We start from the raw sequence: 17,143 nt of genomic DNA, 5'->3' as shown, positions 1-17,143 counted from the left end.
CAAATCCGTAAAATATAAATTTAATTTTTTGCTTCAGAAGACATTTTTACGAAATAAGAGATGAAGACATATGTTTTTCCAGGCAGTTAATGAGTTTGTATGAGTTTCCTGATAAATACAATAACAAGCTACTGTCTTTTGATATCTGAATGTTACCAGGTCTCGGCTGATATGGGCGGAATGGGTTCGGTTCCCTCACCCCTTCCAGCCCATATCAGCCTCGACCTGATAACATTGATATCAAAAGACAGTAGCCTGTTATTCTCTATATATCAGATGCGCAAAATCGTTATTTTCAATTTCTGCGCAGGTGATATGATCCATAATTTCATATCACATGCGCAACAGTGTTATTTTGTTTTTCTGCGCTTGTGATTTTATTCTTCATATCACCCATTGAGAGACTGATACTTTTGCATTGATTAAGAATGAGTCGATAAATTTCAGACGAGGCGTTTATATAATTATACTTAAGCATGGTCAGCTTTTAACGAGAATGTGCAAGAATTACCTCCCTTAATTATTGACTGTGTTAAAGCAATTCCCTTCAAATTGGATTGCCTCCCTTACATTAGCTAAAGTCGTGTCATTCATATTCTTTGTCATGGATTTTGCATTGATCTAAATTTTTGCTTTAGGTAATACACGGAAATTAAGCTCGCAAGTTACTCCACAGAAAGCAACAAGTAGCCAGTTTTTGATATAAACTGATAAATCATGTTGTTTTATAGATTCATATAGAAATATTATTAAATATAACATTTCTCTAAAAATAACACACTATGTTAGCTTATGATATTGCGAAATTCGTGTTGTCATGTAACAGAAAATGAACACATGTGAATAAATTTCTTTTCTTTTCTTTTGAAACTTTGAATCCCGCTAAACATTTAAATTCGATAATTTTTTCATAAACGAGCTTTCCCACAAAAACATGTATAATAGTTTCCCTCGAGAAAAAAGAAATTTGTGTATTCCCATTTTGCCTGATTGTTCTTGACCATCTAAAAGTACTTTTGTTTAACTTTCATGCCTAGACGTTTACTCTAAAATATGATAAAATAAAGGAATAAACTAAGCAATATTGTATTTGACAGGCAATGGCAAAGAAAAACCCGAGCAATTTAACACACTTAAAAATATACATGTTACTAAAACACGCACACACATGTTTTATTAACTGGCCTTGATCCAAGGTTTTCCATAGAAATCAAAGAAAGAAATAATCTATCTAATTATGAATCAAATTTCTGATTTTTCTTATCAGCATTGGTTTTTTGTATCAAAGAGATCCGAACTCATTTTTTTTTAAAAACAATTAGCTCTGATTCACCCTGTCTACTTATTTATAGTGTCTAAGTTACTTGTATAATCAATGATATATGTCATTCAGATATGTGTTTGTACATACTATACAATTCAATCATGAAATCAAACTTATCGTGTAAACTAAAGTCTTTAGCTGTAAAGGTGGCTATTTTGCATGCTTTCCACGAACAAAACCGAGACAAAAATGTAGGTCGCACTAAAGAGATAATCCTACCGTGCAAACTCATGGAAAACATGCCATTTTTTTACAAGTTTGGATTTCATTTCTAAAATAGACATGGTATTGTGCGTCTGTTAATTTCACCCTTTCTTTGCATATCGTGGAAACCATGCTGTGTCTTTTGTTTAAATAAATGTACACCTCACCAGCTTTCAATGAATTAATTTTTCTCCTGTCGTCGAATGTTTCAGTAGTCCAAAGATATTTAGTTTTCAGTCGGAAATTATGTAATTCGTGTTGATTCGTATTGTTCTCATAAACAGTTTGGTGAAAAATCAAAGCTCTGTTCTATTTTGTTCTTTTCATTTTTTTCTCTCTATTTTTTTTACTTATTAGACAATTATGAACGTTATTATTTCAAAAGACTATATTGAATCGTACGTCACTTGTTGGTATATGCAGTTCCGTAAATTAACACGGTTTAAGTTACATCAGAACTTTAAGAAATCCACAAGATTTTAATTTCTTGATACACTTTGAAGTAAAATGGAAGCAAGAAGCCTTTACCCTATTACACTTATAATTATATTATTGTATTGTTTATAAAGTCAAGAATACCTACATATGTGATAACAAATTGTCATGCTTTGATAATTATAATTTATTTGCCTCTAAAGTAACAGAAATTGAAAAGTTTAGTGTTTTTCACTATATGTTCAATATAAGCGATGGTGATACTTTTAAAACAAAACTGGAAGCAAGAAGATGTTCAGATAGAATAATTATTTTCACATTAAATTTAAGAGCAGAAATTGAAGTTTACTGTCATATCTGGTAAAATATTCACAAACCAAAAGATATATTTGAAATTAATCATTGAAAATAAATTCCCTGTAAAATCTATTGCTCAAACTAATATCAGTAGGAAAACCAATATTGATTATCGGATAGTTTTCAAGGGGGACAACCTACTATGATAAGCCAGCCAAATATAATAAAAGCTGGGGATGGGATTAAATTACCCTTTTCTGCTGCTCTTGCATGTGCGAACCAGCCGAATTTTCTTTTTTATGCTACGTGCAAAATATTTCGAAAAATATTGAATCGAAACTACCACAATAAGTTTGGAAATGATCTATCTAAGAAAATGAGTGCTCGCACTTATATGTTTCGTTTAGAAAAAAAAAGAAAGTTATCGCCGTTTATCGAGCGCTAATGACTGACACAATGTAAAATATTAGAATAAATATAGGGGTCAGCTAGAAACGTCTCGATTCAATCTATCAAAAAAGTCTTATTACACGGCAAATTCGCCACAAATTATAAGTGCTAACAAGTAAAGACTCTTTAATTCTGTCTTCATTATTAGGTTAGTAATTACTTTTTAATGATAATAAATTACTATGTTGATTTTCCAGTAAATGCCTTGACCCTTATAATCTTTCGTATTATAAAATAAATATTGCATTTCTGAGAGGGTGATATGAGAAATATTCACCCCTCGAAATATGAATATAGACCTCGGCTGGCGCCTCGGTCAATATTCATATATCTCGCGGTGAACATTTTTCATATCACCCTCTCAGGAATGCAATATTTATATAATAACAATACAAGTTATTCACAGCAAAGAGAAGTTAACTTAAAAACAAAATCCTAAGTCTACGCAAAAATCCTTAACATGTGGCGATAGGTCAAAATACAGCCCAAAATGTGACGTAACATGCATGTTGTACTACTGAAAAGCTGTCTCGATTTTTCCGTACAGTCAGTCATTATATGTTACAAGATCAACCATTTTTAGTAACAACAAACGGAAGTTATTCTAAATTACGGACCTGGTTCTTGAGCGTAACACTCCGTCTCATGATGATGAACAATTGTGCCAAGTAACATCAAATCCGTCCATGCATCAAGAAGACATTTGACATCTAAGTGTGGCCTTGACCTTAGAGCTAGGTGTCTGGAGATTTCGCATGACACGTTTTCTCATTATAGTGAACACTTGTTCAAAGTAATTACAAAATCCCTTTGTGAATGGCAGAGTTATGAATCGGACACAAAAACACACTGTTAACCTTTGACTTCTAAGTGTGACCTTGCCCTTGGAGTTAGGGGTCTTGGTCTTGCTGAAAATGATGCTACATACCAGATATCAAAGCCCTAGGCCCTGTGGTTTTGTACAATATTATTTTTATTTTTCCCTTTCGGTTACCATGGCAACCAGAGTTCTGCAAGGAATTCATTGTTTTGAACAATGTTGAAGGGGGGCACCCAAGGATCATTCCTGTGAAGTTAGGTGCAATTCTGCCCAGTGGTTTTCAAGAAGAAGATTCTTTTTAGAAACGTTGACGGACGGACTACACTCGTCACACGACACACGTCACACGACACACGTCACACGACGGACGGTCACAAAACCTCACCACGAGTCTTCCGCTCATGTGAGCTAAAATATCTTATTACTAAATGGCAACATCCGGGCGCGCATCCTCACTGTGAATTACCTATCATGGCAGAAGGATTCCGAACTCACACACGGAGAATTACGTAATCTCACGGAAATTCCCGAATGTCATCACCGGTACACTACCTATAATAGTTAAACTCTTGATTCATAGAAAGTCTGTATAAACTTACCGGCATGTCAATTCCATTAGTATTTGGTGACATGTTTCCGAATCCTATTGACGTCAGTGACGTAAACGTAAAATATAACGCTGTGATGTAATACGTTTTTATGCTGGGTCCACTATCTGTAACGTTGGCAACGTAAGCTTCAATGATTCTCGTCGCTGCATTATCTAACCATCATAGAATACCAGAAATACGATAAAACCTTTCCATACAAAAACATGAATATATACAAATCAGACGTCACGATTACGTTTAAATCATTAGGTGCCTTCAAAATATTGCTTTTAAGAAACGCATGTATGAGATTTTTACACATTTTATATGGAAAATAGAAGGGGAAAAATGACGAAATGATGGCATTGATTATCATGTCAGGAATGAATAAAAAATAAACATAAAATTTAATTAATGTGTGATGAACCAAATGTTGAACTTTGGTAATATTTTTGCACCTAAGGTTTCTTTTTTTAGTAATTTTGTTATTAAGGAAAATGTGTACATGTACGTCCTTCTTATTTCTATATAGAAAATCTGACCGCTATCGATTATTGGCCTGAGGAATATTCTTCGGTATGATATATCAACCTATTCAAATCCGCCTGAAGAAAGTGTCTGCGAATAACTAACTATAAGATCTATAAGATGTGTGTGTGTACTGAGGATTGTAACCGGAAATATTTGGTGTAATTCCTTTAATTTTCAGAACAGAATGAAGTGAACATATGCAGTTAATATTTGAACAATATATTAAATACCCATGACTGTTATTTGAATCCAAATTATATAAGCATTAAAACTCACCTCTTATCGCCATAATATTATGTTTTCTGTCACAATCTGCAATGAACCGCATGCTATCAAACAGAAAGCTGGCTGTATATCATCCGGATGTATCAATGTGTCACCAGGGGGCGCACTGCATAGTTAAGACACGAGGCTATCCTGTAAAAAATATTCTAAGTGACATTCCATTCCATACTTTACAAGTTGAAGAATAAAAGCTAAGTTGTTTATATGTTATTAAGGAAAATACTTAATTAAAATTGTTTGTGTTTTTATTGTTTGAACGTCACTTTCTTTGCTATGAACAAAAATTCGAATATTTCGCCACACGATCAGAGTTTTATAAATGCTAGGACGGGCCTACATGCCCGAGTGGCTACGGTCGGTGACTTTACTTGCCTCTCGACGATATAGGTTCTAAATCTCGGTGTGGAGTAGAATTCTTCCATGTGAGGAAAGCATTAAGTTCACTTGTTGGATGTGCCAGGTTCTATCAAGGTGTCCACTCTTTCAAAAAAATAATGTTTGTATAACTTCGAAATAAGAAATCCAATATTATTTTACAAATTTTAGATGCTACGAAAACTAGCATAGTGGGGATACAGATTAACAAAGATAGTGCTAGCTTTTTTCGACTTTGTGAATGTGCGAGGTTCTATCAAGATGTCCACTCATGCACAAAATAATGCTTGGAGTGGGTACCTGGGATCTTCCTTAGAGCCGGAAAGTCGCCATATGACCTAAAATGACGGTGTGATGTTACAGCTAATCAAAGAAATAACGCTATGTTTTTTATAAAAGTACCATCCAGTTAAGGAAAATTTCCGTTTAATTAAGATGAAGCATTCTCCTCTTTTTCTTTAGTGCTTTTGTAATTAATATCAATACACATATTGCAATACCTGCTAAAATATACTGTAATACCTGTAAATACCTTCTGGAAATGATTAGAACGTATGTGGACTACCCGATGTAAATATTTACGAAAGCGGATACAAGCCCCAAAAAATGAACTCATACCAGTGTAACTCTAGAATTTTTAAGAAAATGGTTCAAAAAAGTCAAAGAACTATTGCCTTGTTGGCTACATTCCTAGACTTATTCAACAGTAAGGCTACGTTCCAAGTTTTTTTTAAATATTTTTTTCTCAATTCTTGGTGCTATTCAAAGATTAATCTACATTTACGGATACTGTTCAATAGGTGTAGCTAGATCTGTATATTTCCGGATTTGCTCGTTTATCTAGGTAAATCTATTAAAGATAAATCAAACTTTTAATGCTACTTACAACCAAGCAGAACAGCAAATATTGAGAATATTTTCCCGCCGTTAGTATTTGGTGACACGTTTCCTAATCATGTTGACGTCAGCAACGTAAACGTAAAAATGCTGTGATGCAATACGTCTTTATGCTGGGATCACTATTTGTGACGTTGGCAACGTTAGCTTCATTGATACTTCTGGCTGCACTATCTTACCATCCTAGAATACAAGTAAAATGATAAAACATTTCCATACAACTTAAATAGGTAAAATGATAAAACATTTCCATACAACTTAAATAGGTAAAATGATAAAACATTTCCATACAACTTAAATAGGTAAAATGATAAAACATTTCCATACAACTTAAATAGGTAAAATGATAAAACATTTCCATACAACTTAAATAGGTATGAAGCAGACTTATAATTAACGCCTTCAAAAGTGCCTCCTTGTTGAAAAAAAAAAACAACAAAAAACAAAAACAACATATGCCAGTATTCAGAGTTTGCACACAATGTTTTTAAAAAAGTGAATATAAAGTCTCTTTTCATCATAGCCTCATTAAAAAAATACAAATTTGAAACTAGCAGCTAGTAGAAGTTTATAGATCAAAACCACCTATCTAAGTGGTTATGATCACTTGCAATGTAGCGCCAGCACAACATCCCCATTGACATGATGGGCTTTCTCTGACTTCTGCTACAGTGGCTTATAAATTTTGCTTTTTTCTGAAATCTTGAAAGTCTGTAGACGCCTTGCATAAATTAACTCCGTCTCCTCCTTCTGTTCAAGTGTTCGCTTTTTTAGTGAGAAGAGCTGCTCTATTGGCCGTGGGTTTTCTTGGCGAGAAAAAGACTCGCTTGTTCAGTTGTTAAGACAAAAAGAATAAAGCTGTAAAGATATTTTTGTATTTCTGAAGCATATTCTGGTTTGCAAACACGGTCTCGCATTCCTTGGACTAGCAGTACCGTTAAGCAGACGATAAAAATTAAAATATTTTCCCTTCACCTTTAAGGCTGAACACCACTAAATCCAGCTGTTCTTGATTTAATATAAAATCCACTTACTTTATGACGTTTTTTCGACATTTCTAGCATATCAGATTTTCAGAGACATATATCCCCATAAAGAACTAGATCGCTACTTTAGAAAAACAAAAAGAAAAGGGGGTGTTAACTTTTATATAAGAAAACTACAGTTCGTTAGATACAACCCGCTGAATTTACTACTTTTCGCTTCTTTCAATCTCTCTCTTTTCGAGACATTAAATTCTTGGACGCCATTTTTACCTAGCATGCGATAGGAACATGCCGATTTCAACAGAATGCAAAGTGATACATACTTAAACGCGGTAGGGTAAAAGTATGCACGTTGCTGCCGAAAAAAAATGCAGTAGGAAAGGAAAAAAGATTAGTACTATTTATATTTGGACTACTTGTGACTATATAGACCTGCGGAGGCTTACATTCTATTTGGTAGTGTCAGCCTTAATTCATGTCGGTAAGTTATCAAGGGACAGTATTAATGTTGAAAGACCGCCGTAAGTCTGCAACATTCACTATGTCTCTAATTTTTCATACAATGTTTCTGCATCCGCCTTTTATTGTATCATCATTTAATTTCGTGAGATTTAAAATTTCGTGTTTTGCCCTAAACCAATTCGTGAATGGATTTCAAATTTTGAACAGAAAATGAACGGGAATTTTATTGCTTCGTAAGGATTTGATTTTGCTGTGTTTTATTACCATTTTTTTGGACATCTTTTCCACTAAAGAAAGATAATATAAGAACGTCATCGAGCTGCTGGTGACAAGAAACGCGTATTTTATTTTTAGTAGACTGAATAAAACAGAATGATATTTAAACCAGGTAAATACCAATTCATATTATAAATTTTCAAATGATATTATCCTTTGATTTCACGAAACTGAAAGTTTCTCCTCCAACTGGATCAGCAAAACTGTTATGGACAAAGAGAGACAACTCTAGCATGGTTTACATGCCGTGTCATTATAATTGTTAACTTTTATCTGTAATATTCTGCAACTGAGGAAGAGGCGTGTCTATAAACCGTACTTCAACTAAGTTAGAGAACATATCTTAGGTTCCGCCTACATATAGAATACGAAAGGGAAATGTTGAAATTTCTGAAACCATTCTCTATTTCAGATAGTTTATCTATTATCAAGTTTAAGCTGCGTGGTTCTACAGTTTTCACAAGTCAATCAATAACGAAAATGAAAGGAAAAACTTATATTTCACCATGACCAAATCAATTGATATTCCCAAACGTTTGTAAAATACTGTCAAGATCAGTGTTCAGCACAACAAACTGTTCAGATTGTTATTATATGGTTATTATATGGTGCCCCTGTACCAAAGTCACAACAGCACATTAAAACACAAGTTTCCAAATAAAGTCAAATGAATACATGTACACAGGTTTTGCACTCCTGATTTAAAAAAACAAAACAAGTTCAAAGTAATTAACATTTTTTAACACTTTGTACATAGAATAAACTGGCAGCAACTATACGGACTGATAAAAGTTAAACGTACAGTTTTGAAATGCCAAACCCATATTGTTAGTAATATCTGAAAAATATTCCGATCTCTACGCATTGTATCGTCACTTTTTCTACCAAGTTCACTAGTGGTAGGTTCAACGCATCCGAAGTTCGCATAGTCACTTGTGGAGTTTCTCGTTTATATTTCCTCAATGCCTCGTCAGAACGATGGCAAGTCCGATATTTTATTTCCTGTATATCCACATTAGCATCATGTAACCAAGTAGCGCACGTTTTCTTGTCACTTATTACGGTGTCCACTGTCCAGTGTAATTACTGGTTAGACCCTCTTTGGATGCGATGGTTTTCATGAAGTTTTTTATTTTGTTAATTCCAACGTTTTGATTTCCATATCTTACAGGCAATCCTGGCAGTTGACGTCAATAGAAAGTACTATAAGATATAGAGAATCTGTCATTGGTCTTCGGTTAAGATCAGAAAATCCCAACCCGAGGGCGCACTGCTCAAGTCTTAAACGAGGCTGTGCCGAGTTTAAGACTTGAGAGGTGCGCCCGAGGGTTGGGATTTCCGATCTTCACCTAACACCAATGATGGATTCTATTTCTCACTTACCACAACAGAAACAATTAAAACAAGCATGAAAATATGAAACTATTTAAAACGCGGTAAATTGATGTCCGTAAGCAGAAGTGACGTCATGACATTTCAGTGACGCACAACAACAAAGTTCCGCTTTAGTTTTGTCGTTTGTAGCCTAACGGTACGTTCTTATCATAAAGTAATGAATTTTGAATCGAGAAATGCACTATAAGGAACGGAGAGAAAAGATAAAGGTACCTGATTTTTAATTATTTTACATAAATAATATGTATAATCAGTGCATGAAGTAGTCCGTCACAGGACATGTGAGTCACGTGGGTTATATGCTGTACACGCTCATTTGATTGGCTGTAACAATTAGTTCTCGCTAATCAGATAAGATGATACAGCACCTAGCCCACGTGACTCACATGTGACGCAATGGTGGAGCCGGCGAGAACTGTTTTTCGGTTACGCATTGCAGGACTTTTAGACTCGCTTGTGGTTCTATTCCGAGGTTTGTGAGATACATTTTGATCGTTTTGTAAGCATCATTCATTTCCTTTTGTTCGCCTGCCGTACATGAGTTTTATAGGTGATTTTCCATGATCGACTGGTGAACGCGATCGTGTTAGATTACACATTTTGATGAAAAAGTACGAGTTTTGCATCTTACTGTGCAAAAACGGTTTATGATAGCGAGAATTGAGAATGTTTTGTATGGATATTTATATTTAAGCAGTGTACACTGAGAGACTTTAAAAACGCAATAGTTACTAATTTGGTGAAAAAACATAGTAAACATTTGTATATTTTAATGAAAATTGGCAACAATAAACACACATCTGTTCAACAACTTCTGGAAAATCCATTTAAAAATATTGATTAGAAAAAACAATATCACATTTTAAAGAGCAACACCCTCAATATTGAAAATCACAATTAATAGCATGTGTAACTTCCATTAGAAGCAATGCAGGCAGCGCATCTCTGCCTCATCGACAACACAATATTTGTTATGCGTTGTTGGGGAATGTTATTCCACTCCTGGATCAAGGCCTGAGAAAGCTCATTGACGTTTCTAGGGCTGGTCGATGGGCTCTCAATCGTCTTCCTAACTCATCCCAGACATGTTCAATCGGAGACATGTCCGGGGACAGCGATGGCCAGTCTAGCGTAGGTATTGCATTTGTAGCGAGAAAAGCTGTTGTGAGGCGAGCCGTATGGGCAGGAGCATTATCTTGCTGCAATAATCCTCCTCTGTTATTACGATGCATAAACGGAATTACAACAGGACGTAACACATTGTCTATGTATCGCCGAGCATTCACATTACCCTGGAGGATGACAAGGTCAGTTTTGTGGAACTGGGAAATCCCAGCCCACACATGAACGTTGCCCCCACCTCCACGATTAACCTTCGGTATACATTTATCGATGAACCTCTCACCTCTCGCACGATACACCCGCATACGTCCATCACAGTTATGAACACTGAACTTCGATTCATCTGAAAAGAGAACTGCTCCCCATTGCCGGCGGGTCCAACGATGGTGTCTACGAGCCCAAGCAAGCCTCGCTGCTTTGTGTCTGTCGGTAAGAATATATTCCTTCTTTGGTCTGCGACAATGCAAACCAACATCACGCAGTCTACGTCTTACAGGTCTGGCATGAAAGGGCCGCCTGAAATACAAATGATGTTAAAAGTCTCTAACTTCGATCGATCTTTTTAATTACTACACGTATCAAAAAAGAATAAAAGTGATGTAAAACTTACCCACGGATACCAATCGTTCCTCTTGCATTCTGAGCGGCGGACCGGAACCGGAAACGTCTGTGTACTCTGCGAAGGTTGGCGTCTTGTCGAGGTGTTGTTATCCGTGGCTGTCCAGGCCAAGGACGATCCTTCACACTTCCGGTGGCATGGAATCGTTCACGAAGACGAACAATCGTGGATGGAGCGCAATGGTACTGACGCGCAACGTCGGTGACCCTACTTCCGGCTCTGAGCATGCCGAGAGCCTCTGAGCGTTCATGTTCGGACAAGCGCGGCATCATAACCGACAAATTTATAAACAACTTCTTCTGTTTTTCTTATATGCCAGTCTAAATTGTACAAATAAATCAGGTTTATATGTGATTGCACGGGTAGGTTCGTGAACATCATGCAAAAAGTAACTAAATAGCTCAACCATAACCAGCTGTTTGCATTGTACAACTTCTTCAACGATTTTTGCACATATAATAGCCTTACATGTGTTATAGGGCAGAATTAAAAAACTACATGTAATTTGTTTCTTTCATTATGTTTTTACTAAAAATCGTTTTAAAAAGAAATGCGTTTTTAAAGTCTCTCAGTGTATGGGCGTATCGGCTGGTATTTTAACGTAACAAATGAGACTTTTACAGCAGCTGATAATGGCCATATACCAAAATTGCCATTTTGACAGCTGGATCCCTTGTCTATAAATAGGGGTTACTATACCCCAGACCACCTCAGCTGGATCCCTTGTCTATAAATTGGGGTTACTATACCCCAGACCACCTCAGCTGGATCTCTTGTCTATAAATAGGGGTTAATATACCCCAGACCACCTCAGCTGGATCCCTTGTCTATAAATAGGGGTTACTATACCCCAGACCACCTCAGCTGGATCCCTTGTCTATAAATAGGGGTTACTATACCCCAGACCACCTCAGCTGGATCCCTTGTCTATAAATAGTGGTTACTATACCCCAGACCACCTCAGCTGGATCCCTTGTCTATAAATAGGGGTTACTATACCCCAGACCACCTCAGCTGGATCCCTTGTCTATAAATAGTGGTTACTATACCCCAGACCACCTCAAAACCTTTATGTGATGTACCCCTGTGGTTCTTATCATAAAGTAACGAATTTTGAATCGAGAAATAGACTATAAGGAACGGAGACAAAAGGTAAAATTACCTGATTTTTAATTATTTTACATAAATAATATGTATATTCAGTTTATGAAGTAGTCCGTCACAGGAGTGTGGGATAACCCATGTGAGATAAGATTTTCCAGCATTTCTAAATATAGAGATTTTTCTGTCCGATAAGTGAGAAAAGATTTTCCAGCATTTCTGAAAATAGAGACTTTTCTGTCCCATAAGTGAGAAAAAATAAGATATTCGTTAATGTAATCTGCGAGACAGCGTGGCCCTGAAGAAAAAAAAAAACCGCCGCACAGAGTGTGAAGAGCAATAAAGGGGAATAAATCGTGTTTACCAAGTGTTTACCAAGTTACTCGTCCTTTTTCCTCTCTTGGCCTATACTTGACAAAACGAAGGATAACCGGATTTAGTTACTGAAAACTACAAATTCACTGCTCTACTCGGTAATTTTAGGATTTTACGGCTAGAAAATTCTTCAAACGATTTAACAACAAGGTTCAAAAGCAGAAGTACAGAACACTTTTTAAATGGCAGTCATTAATTCCAATCAGCGTTGCATAGTTACAGTGTGGGAACTCGACAGGGAAACTGAATGTTCCTAAGGTTTGCTGTCATTTGCTGGTAGACAGTACCCGATGTAGTTTTAATGCTATATTACAGAACCCACTTGACCTTTACATAATTCATGTTTACACCACATATATTGTGGACGCAAACGAGTTTAAAGATGAACCTAAGTTAATATAGGATTAAAAATGTAGTCTGAACGGAGTATTATAGCATTAAAACTACCTCGGGAGGTGGTTTTAATACTTTGTTAAAAAGTAATACTACATTATATTAAAAGTGTGAACGCTAATATGAGTAACCAACCAGTAACCAACAAATTGATGCAATCCTGTTAGACTTTAGCAAAGCTTTCGACAAAGTCAGCCATAACCGTCTCCTACTTAAGCTTAATCACTATGGAATTAGGGGCAGCATTCACTCCTGGATAGCCGACTTCCTCCAGTGTCGCACACAACAGGTAGTTCTCGACGGTGCCAACTCTGAGGCCTTCCCCGTCACATCTGGTGTCCCGCAGAGCAGCGTCTTAGGACCCCTTCTCTTCCTCACATACATTAATCACCTGCCATCACGCGTCAAGTCAACTGTCCGCCTGTTTGCAGATGACTGCTTGATGTACAGAAAAATCACAAGCCAGGAAGACGCCAGACAACTACAAGATGACCTTGACCACCTTCAAGACTGGGAGCGAGAGTGGCACATGGCTTTCAATCCTGAAAAATGTGAAGTTCTCCATGTAACCAACAAACGAAAACCAGTCAGCTTCACTTACAACATCCACAACATACCACTGAAACCCACTGATGCAGCTAAATACCTTGGAGTATCCATCACACCTGATCTGTCCTGGAAAACACATATTGATAACATTACTAAAAAGGCAAATTCCACCATGTCTTTCATCCGCAGAAATATCGGCTCAAGTCCACCACGTGCCAAAGCAACAGCCTACAAGACCTATGTCCGTCCGATCGTAGAGTATGCATCAACAGTCTGGTCCCCGTACGCCGAGACCCACATCAACCAGCTGGAGATGATACAACGTAGAGCAGCCAGGTTCGTCAAACGAGACTATCAACGAACAAGCTCCGTCACTGCTATGCTGCAGGATCCTCAGTGGGATACTCTACAACATAGACGTAATGTAGCTAGGGCAACTATGCTGTACAAGATCAACCACAAACTAGTTGACATCAAACCCGATCCACCACTCCGTCAATCTAGGTCATCCAGGTTCAATGATCAGCAATACACACAGATCTCCTGTTCCAAGTATTCATATCAACACAGCTTTTTCCCAGCTTCCGTCATCATCTGGAACCGATTGCCTCAGTGCGCCGTGAACCAGTCCACCCTAGAGGGCTTCAAGACTGTCATGGCTGGCATACACACCTTGTAACGTCGACGTTGAATTTTTACCAGATTTTAAAGTTTGTATATAGAGAGATCTTTAGACTGTACATAGTCCACCTTCAGCTGCGCATGCACGGTTTTTAAACATAAATCGCGAGTATAATCTACACAGAGTGAGGCGATCACTGAAGATGATGATGATGATGATGAGTTATAACTGGTTTTACAATCCCAAATCCCCAGATCTTACCTATTGACGGAAGAATATCATATGTTTCTCTTTTGTATCAAACAATTGATGGTATAGCCGGCAAAAGTAATTGGAGTGTTGACGAAGCAAAAACATTAAATTGCGATATGGAGTAATTTTGATGCTCAAAATGGACTATAGATGGAATTAACAGAAATTCTTAGATGAACACAGAAGTTAAAAACTTTGATGACTCCTTCTTGTTTCTGTCAGCCTCCTTCTTTGTAACCTTTTTGCTTATTGCAAAATATTTGTTTACTTCCAACATTGCATGTTTATATTTAAACCACATTTCTTTGCCTAGTGTGGAAGCAAACCAAATTATATTTTGATGGGTTTTAAATGTCTGATAAAAATAAAACCAATCTGCTAGTGTGAACGCGGTATAAGAGGACTTAATTTTATCATCATTCCAAATTTAATTGGTATAAGCTCATAAAATGTGTGAACAAGCGATATATATTTTTATATAAAATTGCAGTGGGAAAGGTGTTCTTAAATGCTCCTAAAATGCACCAGAATGCAGAAAATGAAGCGCTGAATTTCAAACTTTTCCGGGCGGGAGTGGGGGTTGGGGGCTTGGTGGTCATGCCCCCGGACCCCTAAGCTGGTCGGCTACTTTTCTATTTCAGCCTGTTCAACAAAATCTAAATGACAACCCTTTACTTGTAAACGACTAGCGTCAACAAAAGTCATATCAAATTACTTAGTGTATACATAAGAGACACAACTTAGTCATAGTAGTATACATAGAGACACATGTTTGTCATAGTGAGAGTTCGGTCAGACCCCCTTTGAGAAAACTGGATTCATCCGCGCATGAAATACACATAATTTCTCCAAAATTCCACAAACAATAATCTCGTTTTTGTTTTCTCAACCAGTTTTCTTTTTTCATAAGATACAAAACAGACAGGAATCAAATCCCAAACTTATTTCTTCATTAACGCGCCGATGCTACGTTAATCAATTCCATATATCATCTCTACAGCCTATAATATACATGTACAGGACGAAGTATTTTAGTTTGTATCAACATAATAAAAACTATATTCTTAACTATTAGTTTATTTGAGCCCGATTAAATCATTCCTGCAACAGCTGTTGCGCTTACAGACGCACATGCCTAAATAGATACTGCTGCCATTTAGCGCCGAGTCCTGTGGGAGCGACTTCCGGTTTGACATCATATAGGCCCGTTTATTGGAGATGTGTCTTGCAATTACAAATCATACTTCCTTGGCATCTGCTGCAGACACTGTAACGAACATGACACCAGGTTCATCAGACGTGAATCGGAATCTGCGATACAGGTATTTCGAAACATTGTGATTTTTTACAATTTATCCTCAATGAAATGTTTCCACTGCTGTTATATATGATAGTCTCGTTGCTATGAGATGAATGGTTTACCACTTCCGCTGCCTGGTTTACGGTATCAGCGTCCCATCTCCTTTATAACTTTTTAATACGACAAAATCCAGCGTTAGTCAAGCACCTGTACAAATAAATAAATAAAGCATTTTAGATCCGGGAATGTTTTGCTCTCTTCTCGGGCAGGCAAATCACTTCCTTTGCGGCGGGTATAAAATTCTTTCCACCTGTAACGGAAACATAAAATCCTTACTTTTGAAACATCGCGTATGCTCTTTCATTGATATTAAAAGGCATTCTATTACAATAAATAAAAAAAAAACACACGTTACCTTAATTAGGAATTTACGCAAAACATAAATTTTGAAAAGTCTAAGCGTAATTTTTGATGGTCATTCTAGCCATGGTGGGTCATAATATGAACATGAAGAATAATAGTACTTCACGGTACCTGAATGAATTTGTTTTAAATGTTACCTAGTGTTTTAAGGTAGCTGCATCATGTACATGTATGTGATTTGTATAACACTCTAGCTGTAAGATCAAAGTACGTAACGTAACGGCTTTTATTTTGACCTGAAACGAGACGCAGATAAAGGTGATTTAAAGTCATTTTTATCACGAAGACTTGCTTTCTATACCTCTATGAACTAATTCATTTTCTATCAAATTTTATTCAAAAAGAAGAAATATGTGGTGTTATCACGGTGGTAACTTTAGGACATGTATTTATTCATTTTGTAGATTTGATTATTTTGTGCGCACGACATCTTATCTCATGCGCAGGACATCTTATCTCGTACGCACAACATCTTATCTCGAGTGCACGATATCTTATCTTGAGCGCTCTCTCTAGCTCTCATGATAAGATAGTCGAGCGCTCGAGATAAAATGTTGTGCGCACGATTTATTCTAACAAAATATTTTCATGTCCTAAACATTCCACAGTATGTTTCACTGTCATGTCATTAACATTTTTTTTCTCCTTCATTGTTTTATATTACATTAAAGTTGTGGTTTTCAAATACAGACTTTGTTATTAGCTTTTTACATGAGAACTGCATACAAACCGGAACAATTATCAGCATTTATCCTGTATTCGTCCTCTTCCGCTGGAAACTGCTGAATGCGTGGTCTTACATCGATATAACTGAGTCAGCTCCATGTGAATGTTGCCCACCTACACCTGGAAGTATGAAGGTAATACGGCGGTACGTTATTTGATCGTGACTCATGTCCTTTAAAAAATGTAATGCGGTCACATGATTATATATTTCAAGTAAACTGCTTTTATTTAAGCACCTGCTGAAATGCGCCTCTGTGTTGTACAATACTGTTTTGGTGATTTTTATATATAATAAGCTAAAGAGGTGTACGTTATGCAAAAAGCTTAGATATAT

Source organism: Mercenaria mercenaria, chromosome 16 (assembly GCF_021730395.1).
Source record: "Mercenaria mercenaria strain notata chromosome 16, MADL_Memer_1, whole genome shotgun sequence".
NCBI classification, from domain to species: Eukaryota; Metazoa; Mollusca; class Bivalvia; order Venerida; family Veneridae; genus Mercenaria; species Mercenaria mercenaria.
This window is presented reverse-complemented; position numbering follows the sequence as displayed.